Genomic DNA, 17,722 nt, shown 5'->3' on the forward strand with positions numbered 1-17,722 from the left:
AATGTGCATGAAATTGAAATATAATGTATGCGATCTATATTAATCTTAATTTATTTTAATCGCGCATAACTTCTTAATATCTACTGTTTTGAAAAAAACATACACCAATCTGATTGCAATACACAATAATAGATAACATGTCAAACAAACGAACCGCTTGATAATAAACAGTGTTTGTTTGACTTTTTTCGTTTATTCCGTCAATCATTTGTTTCGTTGTATTTGCAAATCGCATTTTTTTCACACAAACCAAACCTAGTTAGTAAGATATGCATATTTATGTATTTTTATTGTATTAAACAAAATGATATAAATATGTTTTTATTTTCATATTGTTTTAGGATGTCTGGAGTGAGATTATAATTTAAAAAACCTGATTTTCAACTTCGTTATAACGGCATTGCACTTGAATACACTCGTAGCGTGTTAACTCTTAGACTTTGGACGCAGAAGGTTCGCTTTAAGTAGATGTTTTCCAACGTTTACATGAAAAAAAACATACTGCAAGACACTAACTATACAATTCGCTGCATGTTTATGCCTCCCTTCAAAGAAGAGGGGGTATACTGTTTTGCTTGATGTCGGTCGGTTTGTCGGTTTGTCTGTTGGCCGGTCGGTCTGTCGTTAGGCCAGTTCGTTTCCGATCAATATTGAAATTTGGGTCACTAGGTCAAAGGTCAAGGTCACTGTCACAACAAGTGTGAAAATAGTTTCCGATCAATAACTCGTCAACGAATCGACCGATTGGATTGTTACTTTACATGTGAATTGGCCTTGGACAGTTGATGACCCTTATGAAATTGGGATCATAGGTCAAAGGTTACAATAATTGTAAAAATCGTTTCTGATCAATAACTCGTCAACGCATACACCGGATGACTTGATACTTCTAATGTGCAATGGCCTTGGACAGTATATTGCCCCTATCTAAATTGGGGTCAAAGGTAATGGTCACTTTCACAATAAGTGAAAAAATCGTGTCCGATCAATAACTCGTCAACGAATTGACCGATTTGCTTGATACTTTACATGTGCATTTGCTTTGGACAGTAGATGACCAGTATTGAAAGAGGTGTAAGGTCAAGGTCACTGTCACAATAAGTGTGAACATCGTTTCCGATCAATTTCTCGTCAACGAATTGAATGATTTGCGTTATACTCCCAATATGCCATTGCCTTGGACAGTAGATGACCTCTATTGAAATGGTGGTCTCTAGTTCAAAGGTCACGGTAACTATGTCATTAAGTGTTTAATTAGTGTACGTTCCATATGTCATCAAAGGATTGAGTGAAGGGTGTCAAGGCCCTGTTGGGGGGGTGGGGGGGGGCATTTGTTTCAGACCGCGGTCATTTTGTTATAATACTGTTATTGAATAAAGTATGCACGCATGTTGTGCAAAAAATGTAATTTGTTTCAAGTTATGAAAATCTTTTGAATTGAATAAATGTGTTTAAACGGCTGATTAAAAATCATTTCAGCCTAGAAATCATTATGAAATCAAGTTAAGTATTTGTTTTAGCTCGAGAGAATTGCTGAGTTATTATTTATACGCATAGAATTTAAATAAAACGTGTTATATCAGTCAAGGAAGGTTGTCTTAACTGTCTTCTAAGAAAAGACAGAACCACACCCCTTTCCACCCAAGATGTAAATCATGTACTTTCGTCGACATTATAACGCAACGCATGTCATCAAAAGCAGTGAACAGCGCATGTCTGCTTCTTACGTAGTATGGCAGAGTTTGGCAAAATTCTGTGTAGCATCCGTTTGGTAACGACCTGCAGTCACTGATTTTACGATTGGCTCCACGTTAAGTTGATTCGAACAGGCCGAAACAGGTACGGCCGAAAATAATACCTATAAGTAAATGCATATAATATGAGAGACTCGTCTACTTTTTTACACGCTTGTTTACGAAGTGTTTCTGCATTTGCAAATGCGTTCTTCTCTTTAAAGTTTAGAATTTTGTAAAAATGGAGAAGAATACACATTCTTATTGTGCTTATCGAAATTCTTGATAAAGAACTGCTTTTATTACTTTATGTAATTCTACAAAGCCTGGAGGAAGTTTATGATAAAATAGCTATCAATGTATTATGTAATACGTTTTCATTACAGAGAAGTCGAATGCACTGGTAGCATATATGCTCTTAGACTTTGCAAGCATTTGTTTTAACTGGTTCGCTATAGTAACATAATATTTCTCACTCAACGTCGAAAGGAACAAAACATTAAATGAATTAAATGTATATTTTAATATATGTTCAATTATTACATAATTTTATAGCTATGCATAGTATTTACTCATTAGGTGTAAGTATTATTATGCAGTCTCTGGTAGCACATCCGCACTCTAATCCGATGATTTGAACACACAATCCCTTGATTAACTTCCCCGTGTGTTTCATTTTAAAACGATCAGTCGTTTTATAAAAGACGTCTATTGAGAGACTTTCAGTCGTATCTTTGGCTCCGGTTGAACCAGCTAGTGCTTTTGTAACTATACGATACTTGTATGCTTTGATCGTTTTAGAAATAATAGATCTACACGTATATTGTTTAGTAAGAGAATGTTTGTACTAACAAATGTATATTTCAAATATCATTATCATTTCTCATCAACAGTTAAAAATATAGCATCGGTGTTCATTATACCATCCGCTTTCAGTTGCAGTTTTGCTTTAAATTGCATAGTTTTTGCTTTTGAATATAACGTCATGTATATTATTACTATAAAGACCTTCATACTTATTTAGCTTATTACTGTATAGAAGACAATATAACATCAAGATCAGTATTCGCCAACACATAAACACCATCTAGAACGCCATTTCTGGCCATAACACTGACAAAGCATGTTCTTTTTAGCGGTTACACCGTTTTCAGCTGCAGTCATGCATTCAAGACACTTGTCTTGGCTATTTATGCTTTTTTCACCCGATCCTATTCTTATAATTACTAGATAAAAAATAGTTTTTAATCAACACTGCTAACGTCTTGAGTTTTTTGCGGATGGCACAGTTGATACGTGTTAAGATTTTCAATACATCATGATATATTCAAATCCTTCAGAGGTGCATCGTATGTGAAGGCTTGTTGCTGAAATACTTAATGAAAATCATGTAACCGAAACAGTATACGTCATGCATAAGATTCGCTCTTCGTAAACCTTGCTTCAAGCGTTTTGTTATATCATATAATAGCTGATTTCTGCCATATCGTGTTGACGTGTTAGTGGATTTGAAGGACGCCATAATGCTGACTCGACTACACGACAAATCAAAGGTGCAAACACGGCATGTTTTTTGTTTTTATTTGTGGCGTGTGTGCGACTCTTACTCGTCATTTCTGGGGTGTTGCTCGGTTCGAAACTACAACACGAAAGACCCACACAATACACACAGACATAACAAAAGCTCTTTAAAAATGCGTTGTTCTTGCGGAAATAACAGATGACTTGGAATTCCGACGCGCCTGAATTTAACTACAATAGCGGTTATAACGTGGTTGGATGTATAGATTATTAGTATTGTATTAGAATACCAAACTGCTTGTAATAAGTGAATTAACCAAAGTTAACCGCACACTATTTCGATTTGATCACGACATATGCATTTTTCCAGGTCATGAACATATTATTCCGAGGACTTCACAGTCTGAATAAATATACCGACTAGTATTTCAAGTTTTACGATTCGATTGGTATTATATATTGTGGATATGAAGCTTGATTGTTCACTTATATTATAGTAAACATAATGCATATCTACATTCGTTATTGTTTGCAAAATCAACATAAATATGCTGCTTAAAAATCTGCGATATCGAAAAATAAACACTTAATTTAAGAATACTTAAAATTGAGAGAAGATAACTAGAACAAAACACTAAATACAATAAATATTCACTTTCAGTTCAGAATCCATGTTTCTGATTTTTAAATTACAATAAAATATGTTTATTTTTAAATTGTTGAGTCTTAAAACAAAGCAAAATACCGACAACATGAACTGCAAACGTAGTAATAATTTGTTAACAAGTAAACTAAACAATACGAATGTCACATAGCGTGGTTTCCAAATAGCCTGACTCAGTTAAAACAAAGAAATATATGAATAACCTGTCAGCTTGAATTAAGTTGTATAAAATGTTAATTTTATTTAGGCATTATACTTCCTTTCGTGTTTTTGTATAAATATTGGTTAAAATGTGGATGGCTTCTCTTTCTTGTTCCATCGTCGAATATCCGCCACGATTGGATCTTGATAAAGCATGATACTTGACTGGCCGAATTAATACGTTCTTGTACGAGGTGATATCTTAAGCGTATCAAGCCAATATATTTCATTGTTACAAAATATGTACAAGTACACACATTTTTAGTACACTGGTGACACGCCTTTTTTTTCTTCAAACTTTTTTATTTTGTATATTAATATATACATTAATCTTTATTGACGTTCCAGATAGATAAAAATTATATGTGTTATTTGTTCATGTACTTTTATTATAAAACTTGTATTATAATACAATGAATTCGTGCATGATTTTCTGCAATGTTTATGTATATGTATATCTTTATATATTAATATTGAGCTAGTAAAACAATCTTCTATGTATATCTATATATATTAATCTTGAGCTACTAACACAATCTTTTGTAAGGTATGGAGCAGGATGGCCTCGACCTGCACATACCTATGGGCGAGGTTAATAAAGACTATATATGGAAAAAAAATCTTACGCGTTTCTACCTTAATGCTCTTCGGCACGATAAAATATGAACGTGGTTGCGATATTTTTCACGATCAAATCGTTCATACTCATGATAAGAGCCACGACTGGCCACGAGTTATATAAATACAACCCGACTAACATTCAACTTCTTAGATTATTGAAAAATCGCAACATATCTTACTGCGGCGTTCCCTTTTTCGTACAAACATGCACGAACGCGACGATTTTCCACACTTAGTTTTAAACATTACGTATTTGACCCGTATGTGTCTCAAAGTATATCAATTTTATCCTATTACCCGATGAAAATCGATAGTATAACAACGATCGTATAAACTTTACCTTTATACTATCGCTATTTTTAGATCAGATTTGGGTTTTCCAAAAATTAGAAGAATATGTTTTTGTCAACTATGGAAAGATAAAATCGTCCAAAAATGCGATATTATAGACAATCCCAGAAATTGATAACTCCCGGAGAACCGCCCTTGAATACTCGCGCGCGGCTCCGAAACGGTACTGAAGAAAAAAACAGGGACATATATGTTTGTATAGGTCCCTGAACAAAACAAGAAGGCGAAACATTTTTTTCGAATATATTTGAAGATTTAAATAGTTTCTGTTATCGATCTGATAATCAAATAATAATTCGTGTTTTTGTAAGATCAGTTATTACGTAATTAGAAGAAATTACGTTCAATTGCATTTATTTAAGAGTATTTAAGAGTAATAAAACTCAGCATGAGCAGGAACTTTTTTTTAAAGGTCTCTGGCAAGAATAGGGTCTTGATTGTCATTTAACATGTTATTTAAAGGCGACACGTGATATGTTATCTTCATTACGGTATCTACACATGTGCAGACATGCGGTGTCACGGGCATATCCATAAACGCTTTGAATCCACACTTGGGACATCGCCTCCCATTTAGCGCATTCATTGCTCCTTTATCGCTGATTTTTTTATCGTAAATTTAGACTTAATTACGAACATTAAATAAAGACACAAATTTAGGAAATCGAATAAACTCAATTGGAACTATTTAAGTTTATTTAAGGCTCCATATTTTTCATGTTGAACATGTTTATCGTAAATTTAGTTGTTATTAAGAAAATTTAATAAATAATGAAATCGGTTTAGAAAATATTGAGGAAAGCCTTAAAAAAATTTTTAGACTATAAACTTTGATATAACATGTTAAATATTATTTAAATAATAATATAAGACAGTTATATGCAAAACCTGATATTTCCTTTTCAATAAAAAAGTATACCATATTCTGACATCTTACACAGTTTCGCAAATGAATAGCTCCGGTACATGTTCATTTAGAATCACAAAATTCATATCCGGCTAGTGATTTTTGTTTTAGCTTGAGAGCGATGTTTAAATAAAAGAAATTGTTATAAAGCACTTTAGTTTTAGACTCAACCAGATACATACATTTAGTTAAAAGAAAATTTCCTCTACCTGAAATCTTAGGAGAGGTTTGCTAATAAATATTTCCGGACCAATTTTAGAATCAAAGACTTCAGCTCGGCTATAGATTTTTATATTACCATTAAAATGACACTTACAAAGGAAATATTAATAACGAAATAGACAATGTTTAGACAAACAAAAATATGTACTATTCAATAAAAAAGTCGGCCTCGTTCTTTAATCTTACACGGTTTTTTATTGAGTATCTCCGGAATTATAGAAGTACGGCATTTTATAAGAAATAATACAGGCTTAAGCAAAGGCATATATCTACTTTTCAATAATTTTTTTTTACCTCGGTCTGAAATCTTTCAAAGTTTCGCCAATTAATATTTTCGGCACTTTTTACGCTGAGATCACAACGTTTTCTTCAGACTTTAAATATTTTATAAACTTAGTAATTTTCATTGAATAATTTTAATAAATAAAAATCTACACTTGGTTTCATGTTTAAATTGTTTTCAATTTTTCAATCCTAGAGTGCGAAGTCATTCAGTACTGTTAATTGGAATAAAGCGGGTGTACACTATGATTACGCTGTAATCTGCCAAATTCTTCAGTACCGTTTTCAGTAGCGGTTCACGTAATAGCCAATATGGCAGCTGTCAATTTATCGATTTTGGGATTGTCTATTAATGGAAATGGAGAGGAAATAATATGATAAATAGAATATTATGTGAGTTTTGGATAGAGATAAAGTTTATCATGCTCGGCTCGAACAATGGTAGCGCTCGGCAAGCCTCGCGCTACCCTTGTTCTAAGCCTCGCATGATGAACTTGTTCTTTATCCAAAACTCGTATAATATTCTATATATTTACAATAGTTTAATTTAACTGAAACAAACGCTGACCGGTATATTTCAGAGGCACATGTATTTTAATGATCGATATTCTGATTTTCATATAAATAAATAATTATAAGTACAAAACATAAAGTTTGTACTCGCAAGTAACTTGATATTTTTAGAAGTGCGTATATAGTTACATAAAGTAATCGAATCTGGGAAAATAACCGCTATAAACGATTCATATAGTTAAATTGCAGTTATCTTCAATTGTGTGCTGTATATTTACGCAGTAATTGTCATTGTCAATTGACCAACTGACAACTTTGTAATCGCAAGGCAATTTTTCTCTACTTTTGATTTCGCATCCACATGCTCTGTTGTTATTTTTTCATGGCGCACGACAAATGTCTGTTAAGAAAACTTATGCGGCCCTGTTTGGATGAGGATGCCAAACTAGAGAGCGTTTTGCATTGTCGGGAATTTGAGGAGGCACTTGTTGGCAGTGTAAACAGCATCATGCAATGATCAAGGTCTCGAAGCACCACACGTTGTGTGACCTTGTGGATGAATCTCCCCGGGAGACGCAGGAACTTCTGAAAAGCATGAGTGCATGCCCGAATTATTAAAAGGAAGAAGTGAATTACCTTTGTTAAAATCATGACATGACACGTTGTTATAAGTCTGGTATTGCTGATAACAGCAAGAGTTCAGATAAATCTTCATTCTGATATGATACAGGTCAATACAGAGGTTTGTACCGGATTAAAGGCAGTGTTGCATGACTTTCAGCTGAACGCCGAGAGCTATTGTTGATAACAAGAAAGTTATAGGGAAAACGTTAAACACAAAACGTAACAGAAGCTTTTGAATGACACAAAACAGCAGTCAACCTATATTGACGAAATTTGGAACTAAATAACACGTTGTTCTCCTGTGGCGCCAACTTACAAATGAGGCGATATTTCGTCTGAAATCAACCGTAGGAAAATGTCGGACATAAAGAACCAAATCTAGCTTTAGATGAGATGAGTATACATCGTTTGATAGTTTAATGATAAAACTGAAGAATTCTTTCCTTGCGAATTGAATATTTGACTTGTGATGTTAGCGAGACAGCTACCGAAAACAGTCACTCAAAGCCATATACAGAGCGAATTCTACTGCTGCAATCTCATAAAAAATTTAGTTATTTAATTCTGTTTGAAAAAGACAAAACGCGCCGATCTGTGTTGATGCATATTTCTTGATAAGTACATCTTAATATCTTTACAGAGAGCAAATACGTTATTAGTGATAGAAAAAGACAGGGATTTTGCAATATCTAAATTCAATTGTGACCGTATTCTTTGGTCAATTTCTAAGACAGGCCCGACGGACATGGTGATTTTATTGTAATATGTAACTAAGTTATGGAAATGCTCATGTTATTACAAAACTAAAAACAAGTATCCATTAGTATGATGTTACTAGAAATGCATCACTCAACCAATACATTTGTTTTTCAACAGATAATGGACAGATTAACATGTTTAATAATGACAGAACATTGCATCGTTAAATATGTTTACGTTATGATATAAAATAGTGTGCACAATATGTATTTAGGTGTTGCAATTTGAATGCAATAAGCCGTCAGTTAATATTTTTGAATGGTCTGTCCAATACACTTATGACGTTTAACATACACAGTAAAAAGTACTTTAATATAAGCAGTCAAATCTAATTGGCCCACGTAAATAAGCTGTGGATCCTAGTGTCAATATGTATGTGACAACCTTTGCTGGTACAATTCATCAAATACGTCCTTGTGGACGGTAAAACAGATATTTTCTGTTAGGGGAACGAATGACGTACGCATTCGGTTTATGTTTCAATAGCATGTTTAATACAATTCTTGTTAGTGGTTTAAAGACCGCAATCCACATCTGCAAGTGTATACAATACTTAAGCAATGTGAATGCGTATGCGTAAAATCAACATTCACATACATAAATGCAATAAATCAAAGCAATAACGTGTATGCCTCTTTTAAATTGTGTGAGTGTTAAAATGTGTATGCAAGTTCATTTTACCCTTTACCACTTAGATACTTATTTTGACGCATTTGTAGTCCCTTAAACAGTTAAATTTAATTTAAGAACTTTCTTACTAGATTGCAGTTTTAAAGGCTTTATTTCCAACCCTATAATACTGATGAGCAGCAAACAGCATAAAACCTGAACTGGCTGCGAGTTACTCACAGACTATTTAGTTTTATGCTGTTTGCACATAGCCACTTTCTCTTTGCTTCTGAGTGGGAAAGGGTTAAATGCGAACACGAATTTGATGTATGTAAATGATATTACGTTTTAACTTGTTCATTTGTATTACATTTGTTTTGAGTCTCTTAGTAAATTGTTTATGAATTTCAGTATAAATCAATAATGTAACCTTTGTCTGTGCATAGTGTGTCGTCAGACGCATGTTATATTGCAGTAATTAAATCTTTTAAAAAAGGTGAGTTTGTGGGCGTTCATTGGCGTCGCTTTGGAGAGCGGCGACTAGTATGTAATGCATTTTTTTTTCGCTTATGGGAGGAGCAGTTATTGTACGGATCAATGTATATATTTTTATTTAAGAATATCTTGCATAGTGGTGATTTTTTGTGTAAATTAGTGTAAATAAGTACTGCATTTGTGCCTATTTTATTAATTACAACATTTATTGCCAAAAATGCAATGTGAATTCTTTTAATTAATAGCTAAACACAGGGACTGGGCACTAATAAAAGATCACAGGGACTGAGCAAATACGCGAACCGGTGAAACTTTAAATAAATAGTCAATATTTTTGTCTGAAACTTACAACAGTCGCCGTGGTGTAATAACTGAGGTGTCCGCCTAGCGATCGGGAGTTGGTGGGTTCGATTCCCAGGCGGGGATCATTTTTTTATATATTATTTATTTTATTTATATATTTATATATATATTATATATATATTTATATATATATTTATTTATGTATGTATATATATATATATATATATATATATATATATATATATATCTATATATATATATATATATATATATATATATATATCTATATATATATATATATATATATATATTTATTTTTTTTTAAATAGAATTTAAAAATACTGCGTTTTAATGCGACCTAAATAAAACGTTGCACATTTTTATTAAAATTAATGGATGCCGCGTGGTGACAACGTTAATTAAAATATCTTACATCTCTTAAATATCTTATAAAAAATACACGTGTTTTTATATTAACAAATAAATGCAAACAACACATCTATTTTGCATGTATTTTTGTTGTTGTTTATGGTTGTCTATCATAGGTCCTAAGTACTATCCCTACCACATATAGAGCGCGAAGCGCGACACGTATTATTGATTGTAACAATGAGTTGTGATAAAGGAAGCAGCCGCTTATCAAGGAGGAGCTGTGTCCCAGCGACCCGTTTCCCTAGAGTCAAGCACTCCTCGGAGTTTTTTTTAAGAACCACATATAGAGCGCGAAGCGCGACACGTATTACTATCCAGGTGGTATGAACCCTTTGGTGTGGACTTTTTTGGTGACACTATCAATGCGCATTTTGTGAGATGAAGCAGATTTGTTAAAACCTACACAGTTCTGTTCCATTAATGAAAATTGCACATGGATGCCAGTAAAAAAGGGAAACCTATGTTAATAAAATTAACTATTGAATATTTGGGGGTTACAACACAAAATCATAGATAATGGTTATGTGGGGGTTATAACACAAAATGATAGATAATGGTTATTTGGGGGTTATAACACAAAATCATAGATAATGGTTATACCAGTATCATTTTCTATTTTAATTAAAATAATCGGCCAATATATTAATATTAACAGTAGAAAAAAAATTGTTCCATGTAACTTCATTGAATGCCTTTTACACTGAAATTCCCGACGCTCTTTGATGCTTTGCATCAATACTTATCTTGTATGGTTTATATTTTGCAACAAGTATTATTTAGATGTATATTCGAGTTCTCCGTCATAATTAATAGCAATCATTTTATCTTCGAAACTTGATTATCTGAAAGTTTTAATCGATGTTTATCCATGATATCAAAGTGACGTGTTACCCACTTGATTCTTCAAAGATTGGTACACTTTTTTTTAAGTACGTTATTCAATATCGCAACTTTAAAGATTAAAGCGAGAGAGCTAACATGTTCAGCACAATTATAATTTGATAAAATGTATTGAGAAAAGTTGGTAGCGGGATTAGATCCAATTTGTTATAGCGATTTAACTCATCGGATAATGTAATTTCTATTCATGCATTATTATTTATAAATTCAATATATTTTTAATAATTCGTATTCAACCTTTATATTTTATCGTAGTTCCATTATCGTCTTAATTGTTAACGCTACCTGTCCATCGGTTAATTCTTAACTCTTAATTCTTTACTGTATGTGCCAAACGCCAAATGTGAAATTGAATGTTGAAATATTACCTCTGACTGAAACCTAGTCACTGATAGACGTGTTGTTGTTTGCGTGCCGTTTAAATTGTATAAGTAGCCAAAAATCGGTTATTGATTTTATTTGAATGTTGTTTAGTTGTGTTTGTGTGATTATGCGGGTTATTCTTGTACATCTTTAATATGATAAAACAGCATTTTTTCAATTCTCGATACATTTAGATCGGTTATACGCTATGATTTTATTAAAATAAAATGCTGTACGCTAAACAAAACCGTTATTTGATGTGATATAAAGTAATAATAGTATTTGAATAATATATTTATACCAATACGAACATAATACTTTGCGAAGTAAACACGATCAATTTCACCCAGGATTATGGGGCAATTTCCAGGCTAAATTTGGCGTGAAAATGATCGGCGAGTTTTATGGTGCCACTGAAGGAAATTGTAATATCATTGAGTATAATAAGTAACATCAGTGATGCTTTTAAGCGTCCGTGAGGTATAGTTTGTAGCATAAGTGAGGTATAGATTGTGACATCGGTAAGGTATAAATTGTAACATCAGTGACGCATAGCGTGTACCATCAGTTAGTATAATTAGTAGAATGAAAAATTAAAGTATTGAAACGCCAGTGAGGTATAGATTGTAACATCAATAATTATATATTGTAACATGAGTTACGTATAAAGTGTAACATCAGTGAGGTATAGATTGTAACATCCGTGTGGTATAGATTGTAACATCAGTGAGGTATAGATTATAACATCAATTAGGTATAGATTGTTGCATCAGTAATGTATAGATTGTAACATCAGTGAGGTATAGGCGGTAACATGAGTCCGGTATAGATTGTAACATAATGGATTATACATTGTTATATCAGTAATGTATAGATTGTAACATCAGTGAGACATATATTGTAACATAAGTGATGTATATATTGTTACATTAGTGAGGTATAGATTGTAACATCAGTTAGGTATAGAGTGTGGCATCAGAAAGTATAGATTGTAACATAAGTGAAGCTTAGTTGGTAACATGAGTAAGGTATATATTGTAAAATAGGTGATAATACATTGTTATATCAGTGAGGTATCGATTGTAACATCAGTGAGGCATAGATTGTAACATCAGTATGGTAAATTGTTACATCAGTGAGGTATAGATTTTGACATCAGTGAGATATAGATTGTAACATAAGTTAGGTATAGGTTGTAATATAGGTGATGTGTAGATTGTATCATCAGTGAGGTATATATTGTAACATCAGTGATGCATATATTGTGTAATCAGTGAGGTATAGATTGTATCATCACTTAGTACGATATGTAACATCACACAAGTATATATTGTAACATCAGTGTGTAAACATGGTTAAATCAGTCCGTTTATATTGTTATATCCGTGATATTTGTATTGCAGCATTAGTGAGCAAACATCCTTACATCAGTTAGCATCAATCATAACATCAGTGAGTACAAATTGTAAAATTTGAGCATCAGCGATTATACATTGTAATTACAGTGAGTATGAATTAAAGGACAGTAAGTATAAGTTCAAACAACAGCGAGTATAAATTGTCACATCATTCATTATTTACACTTGTATATGCCTTAACTATTTGTAAAATTGAAAAAAAGAGATTTATAATTCAGTAATTTTCAATATATTGCAAAGTCGTGCATGTTCAGGTCCAGTTCATTCGACTTTTTTGCCCAAACCCTTCAAATCTCAATTTATTTGAGTATTTTTAACTTATCCCTTTCTGACCGCTTCTGTATTAGCACCAATGCAAAACATGTTCTGCCCCACTTATCCATTTTGTTATTGGGATGCGTCATGAAATATACCAACATCTTTTCTTCCGCAACCTATGGTTCAAGCAAAGAAGCTGTCTGTTACTGGCATAAGAGTGGGTATGTACACTTGCTAGTGGTAAATGACTCAAATAAGGTAAACGTTCATTTGATGTGTGATAATGTTAATTTTACGCTGGAATATTACTTGAATACTTTAATTAAGGTCAATATCCAAACTAAACATTGTTTTCCAGTTATTGTCATGAGACCGTGTGCAAAACAGTGATCGTTTTTGTTCCTGTAAACAAATGAAACCAGTATAGGATTGTATTTCCAGTCAATATTGACAACGCCATCGGCGCCAGTGGTTTCACCTCCATGATCGCTCCGTTCATGTACCCAAGAAACCCTGATCAAGTTCGACGAGGATAAACGTTGAGACTGTGTGCGAGCAAAATCAGGTACACATTATACGCCTACTTTATTTTTCTGATTTTGTTTGCTTATTTTTCCTTGTTTTGATCTTAGTGTGTATTAGATGTTTTATTTATTTTATGCAACATGTTTGTATAAAATGCGCTACATACTACCACATTTTTGCTGAAATCTTATAGTGAATGCAATAGGCAATATGTGAACAAATACAGAATGATACATTGCAACAATACTTGCATGAAGTTCAAAATCAGTTATCTTATATTGAACATGTTGAGACATTCGGAGCAAAAGAACACCTTGTGCTTGTTCAACGCCAGCTCGAACAAAGATTAAATGTGTCGTCTAAAATCAACTGTAACTGATTTGGACACAAATCATAGAAAAATGAATTTAACCTGTACTGTGGATACTTGTTTTGATATTTTTCTAATGGAATTAAGAATAACTCTGCAAATAACAGACATTGTTTGTGATGTAAGTGAGAAAGGTTCTGACACTGATAACAGCAATTTTCGGCCATATACAGAACGAAGTCTACAAATTAAAACTCAATTTGATCTTTGTAAAATACCCCTCTTTGAAACTGAAAACGAAACAAAACCATTCCCTTATTCCTGCATATGGATAATAAACTACATAGTGTTGTTGTTACAAAAACAAGGTGCTCTATTAGTATTTGATGAAAACAAGCATTATGTATTATCAAAATTCGAGTGCCACTCTTGTCCTTCCTCGGTTTCAAAGACGGGTGTATTTCTACAAAGAATGGACTGATAGACATCCTGAATAGTGGTGGAACATGGCTATTGGGAATCAATTTAAGCTTACCAATGATACACACCATAAAGGCGTCTGTATGCAATAATGTTTCCATTAATTGCACTAGCCATATAGTATATATTTCAATTTTTGCTTCTGGCATATTATGTTTTTGCTAAACAGTTGGATGGGGACATTGTATTTAAGTTTAAACACGAAAATCTGAGTTTGCCACGAAAATGTGCCGTGGACCCTATTGGCAACGTATATGTGGCATCGTTTTGGAAAATGATACACCAAATCAGACCCATAGGCCAGTTAATAAGATCTCTGTTGTTTGGGGAAATGGACACACCAAGTGGATTATGTTTCAACAACATTTTTGATAAACTTGCAATCGTTGGCCGGGTTGCCAGACCATATATATGGGTGTATAAATACATTTGAATAATGGTTTGCTTTAGCACATAAGTCGTCTGTTTGTTGTGTGTTGTTTTGATATGTCACTCGGATATGTATCTTTTATCACATTTTAGTCCTGTATGTATCAGATTATTGCTTAAGATTGATATGCTGTCTCTTAATTATGTTTGTGTTAATCGGTAAATAAAACTGATTTGCAGTTCTGTTTCATATGACTCAAACCTCGAGGTTGATAGCCCGATAGGTTAATAGATATACTTTTCAATTCTTTTCATTAAACGATAACAAGAGCTTATGAGATTCTTTAAATATACCATGCTGTTGATAAATATTCAATGTTTTTGCGAGTAAAGTAAGAACTTTCATTTGTATATGCTGGGCTAATGGCTGGGACTTTTTTATGCTTTGTGATAAACCATTCGCTTATATGACATCAAAACAATCGTAACTCATTTGTTCCCAAACTGATATTTTAGTGCGAATGAAACCATATTTTTAGTTTAGCTTGAAACATGGAATCGAATAAGGAGCACTTACAAAGCGAACGATACCGTATGGGATGCATGAGAAGAAGTGCGTCAGCATTACGGTTACGGTCAAGGTCATAGCGAATAAGTAGCGGATGATCATGAATGTGTTACATGTGTGCAGCATTGATGTAGGAATATACCCACACATGACCCAAGACAAGGTAGTATGCATGAATAACACAGCTTTAAAACAGTCAGTTAGAATATAATTAAAGTGTGATTATGTAAATACATGAACACAATATATTTTTATCATGCAAACATGTGTGTCTTCATATAATTTTGAATGATTGTTCGGAACGTGATAATTTTGACTATTTAGTTGTGTCATAGAAGGATAATTTTAATTGATTGTTGTCTATGATTCATCTCCGCTTTAAATAAGGTTGTATATATTTCTGCTTACATATATAATATATTTGAAGTAAGTAATTTTGCTTAGGTATCATGTTAGCGGACGATAAATTGTTAAGGTATTAGCAAAGAAAACCGTATATTGATCAATCTTTCAGCCCATCAGATTATAAATATTCATCATCACCATTTATTATGCTGTTAAATTGAAGCTTGATTGCTAATTTTTAACACCACTTTACTCAAACATGCTTTAAATGTGAAAGTTTGTTATGAGCTCTATTTGCACAGTACGTTAACATGCAAGATTATCCTTTGTTTAAATGTGTTGACTGTATGAAAGTTAAGTATTAAGAAAACAAATATCTTGTTACCAATCCGGCGTACATTTCGGAAAGTGATATCTGATTGTATGGCTTTCTTGCATACATATTTCGTATTTTTTTTATTAAATCAACTATCGATACAAAAACATTATTTTAATAATAAAACTGTATTAAAAACAAAACGAACCGTCATTTTGTATCTATCTATAGTGAATACAATTTCTGAATGTAAGCATTTGTTAACATGCATATTTACTACAATGTAAATCACAACATCCGATTGACGTTCAAATTGGCTATACTCCTACATATGGGGTATGCGTGAGTTATTTCTTTTGTTTCGTCAGAAAAAGATTGTTGTTTCTATAATTACATACATAATCGAAAACTACGATAAGCCTCCTGCTACAACTTAAACAGTAATAAAGCAAGATTTATGACACCTATTATGTGGAAAGAGGGCCATATGGATAATATGCTTATTATTTCAGATGTTTTGGTCACACAAAAACCGTAGTTGCTATAATAACAGAAATTATTGAAAACTGAAATCTGGATAATGCGATATCAAAATGAACCCAAATTTTGAGACAATTTACGTTCGTTGACACAATTGTCTGAATCATGTGATTACCGAAAAAGTACTTTAAGGTAGGTAAATCAAATTTAATGTGTGAAAGATGGCCGTATGGGGAATATGCATGTTGTTTCCGTTGTTTCGTCTGTCCTTAATTGAAGTTATAATGATTACAGAAAACATTGACAATCCAAACCTTTTCTTACCGTTAATAAATACACTAAGGCTAGGTTGATGAAATATGAAGATCTTTTTCTTACACCGAACACTGGTAGGGGACTGCTGTTCGTCTGCGTTAAAGCTTGTGCTACATCAGAAGTGTTAAAATAATTTGAAATGCATTCATTTTATTTATTCAGTTAACATAAATGTTCATTCTTTAAAAGCGATACTTAAACAAAAACAAAAAGGCAAACGATAATTAGTTTTCACTTATAACAGATGATAACCTTGTAAAGTAACATGAATTATGTTTCCGTGTATTTTTATGTCATTTTGGTTAAGTTTATTATCTTTGTTATATATATTTTGTATGTAGTAATATGTCATATGTCGGAAGTGAAAAGTTGAAAAACATGTATGTTTGTAAATATGAAAACAGTGCTTTTGTTCTTTTAAACGATTGATTTCAACGTGTCAGTGATTTTGATTGCAAAAGCAAAGCTTTTGAAATTCTATTGAGTTTCCATAATGGAGAGAGATCATTTTACAAACACCATGTGCGTAGACGTTACATCGTCGTATTGGATTGAGTATATTAAATGTCGATATACACATGCTTTCTAATATAATATACTGTTTAATCACTTTATTAATGTTAAATAATGTTAATCGAATGAGGATCTGAATTGCTATAAATTATTTATGTGGTTTATACGTTTTGTTACTGAACAACACGGTTTTGCATTAACAAAATGCTTTGACAAAAACCGTCCTTTCTAAAATGAATCATAAAGAAATTGATTAATATACATGATTTATATATTTAGTTAAGGCCTAACAGATTAATGATTTGTGATTTAACTCTTTCTCTTA

General features: G+C 32.6%; 2 protein-coding genes across 2 annotated transcripts in view; both read left to right on the forward strand.

Moving 5' to 3' along the window:
- Nucleotides 1-17,722, forward strand: part of LOC127837258 (uncharacterized) — a 405,532-nt gene that overhangs the window by 299,112 nt on the left and 88,698 nt on the right. The window lies entirely within an intron of this gene.
- Nucleotides 1-17,722, forward strand: part of LOC127837254 (long-chain fatty acid transport protein 4-like) — a 456,835-nt gene that overhangs the window by 35,569 nt on the left and 403,544 nt on the right. The window lies entirely within an intron of this gene.

This window comes from Dreissena polymorpha, chromosome 7, assembly GCF_020536995.1.
Source record: "Dreissena polymorpha isolate Duluth1 chromosome 7, UMN_Dpol_1.0, whole genome shotgun sequence".
Taxonomy (NCBI): domain Eukaryota; kingdom Metazoa; phylum Mollusca; class Bivalvia; order Myida; family Dreissenidae; genus Dreissena; species Dreissena polymorpha.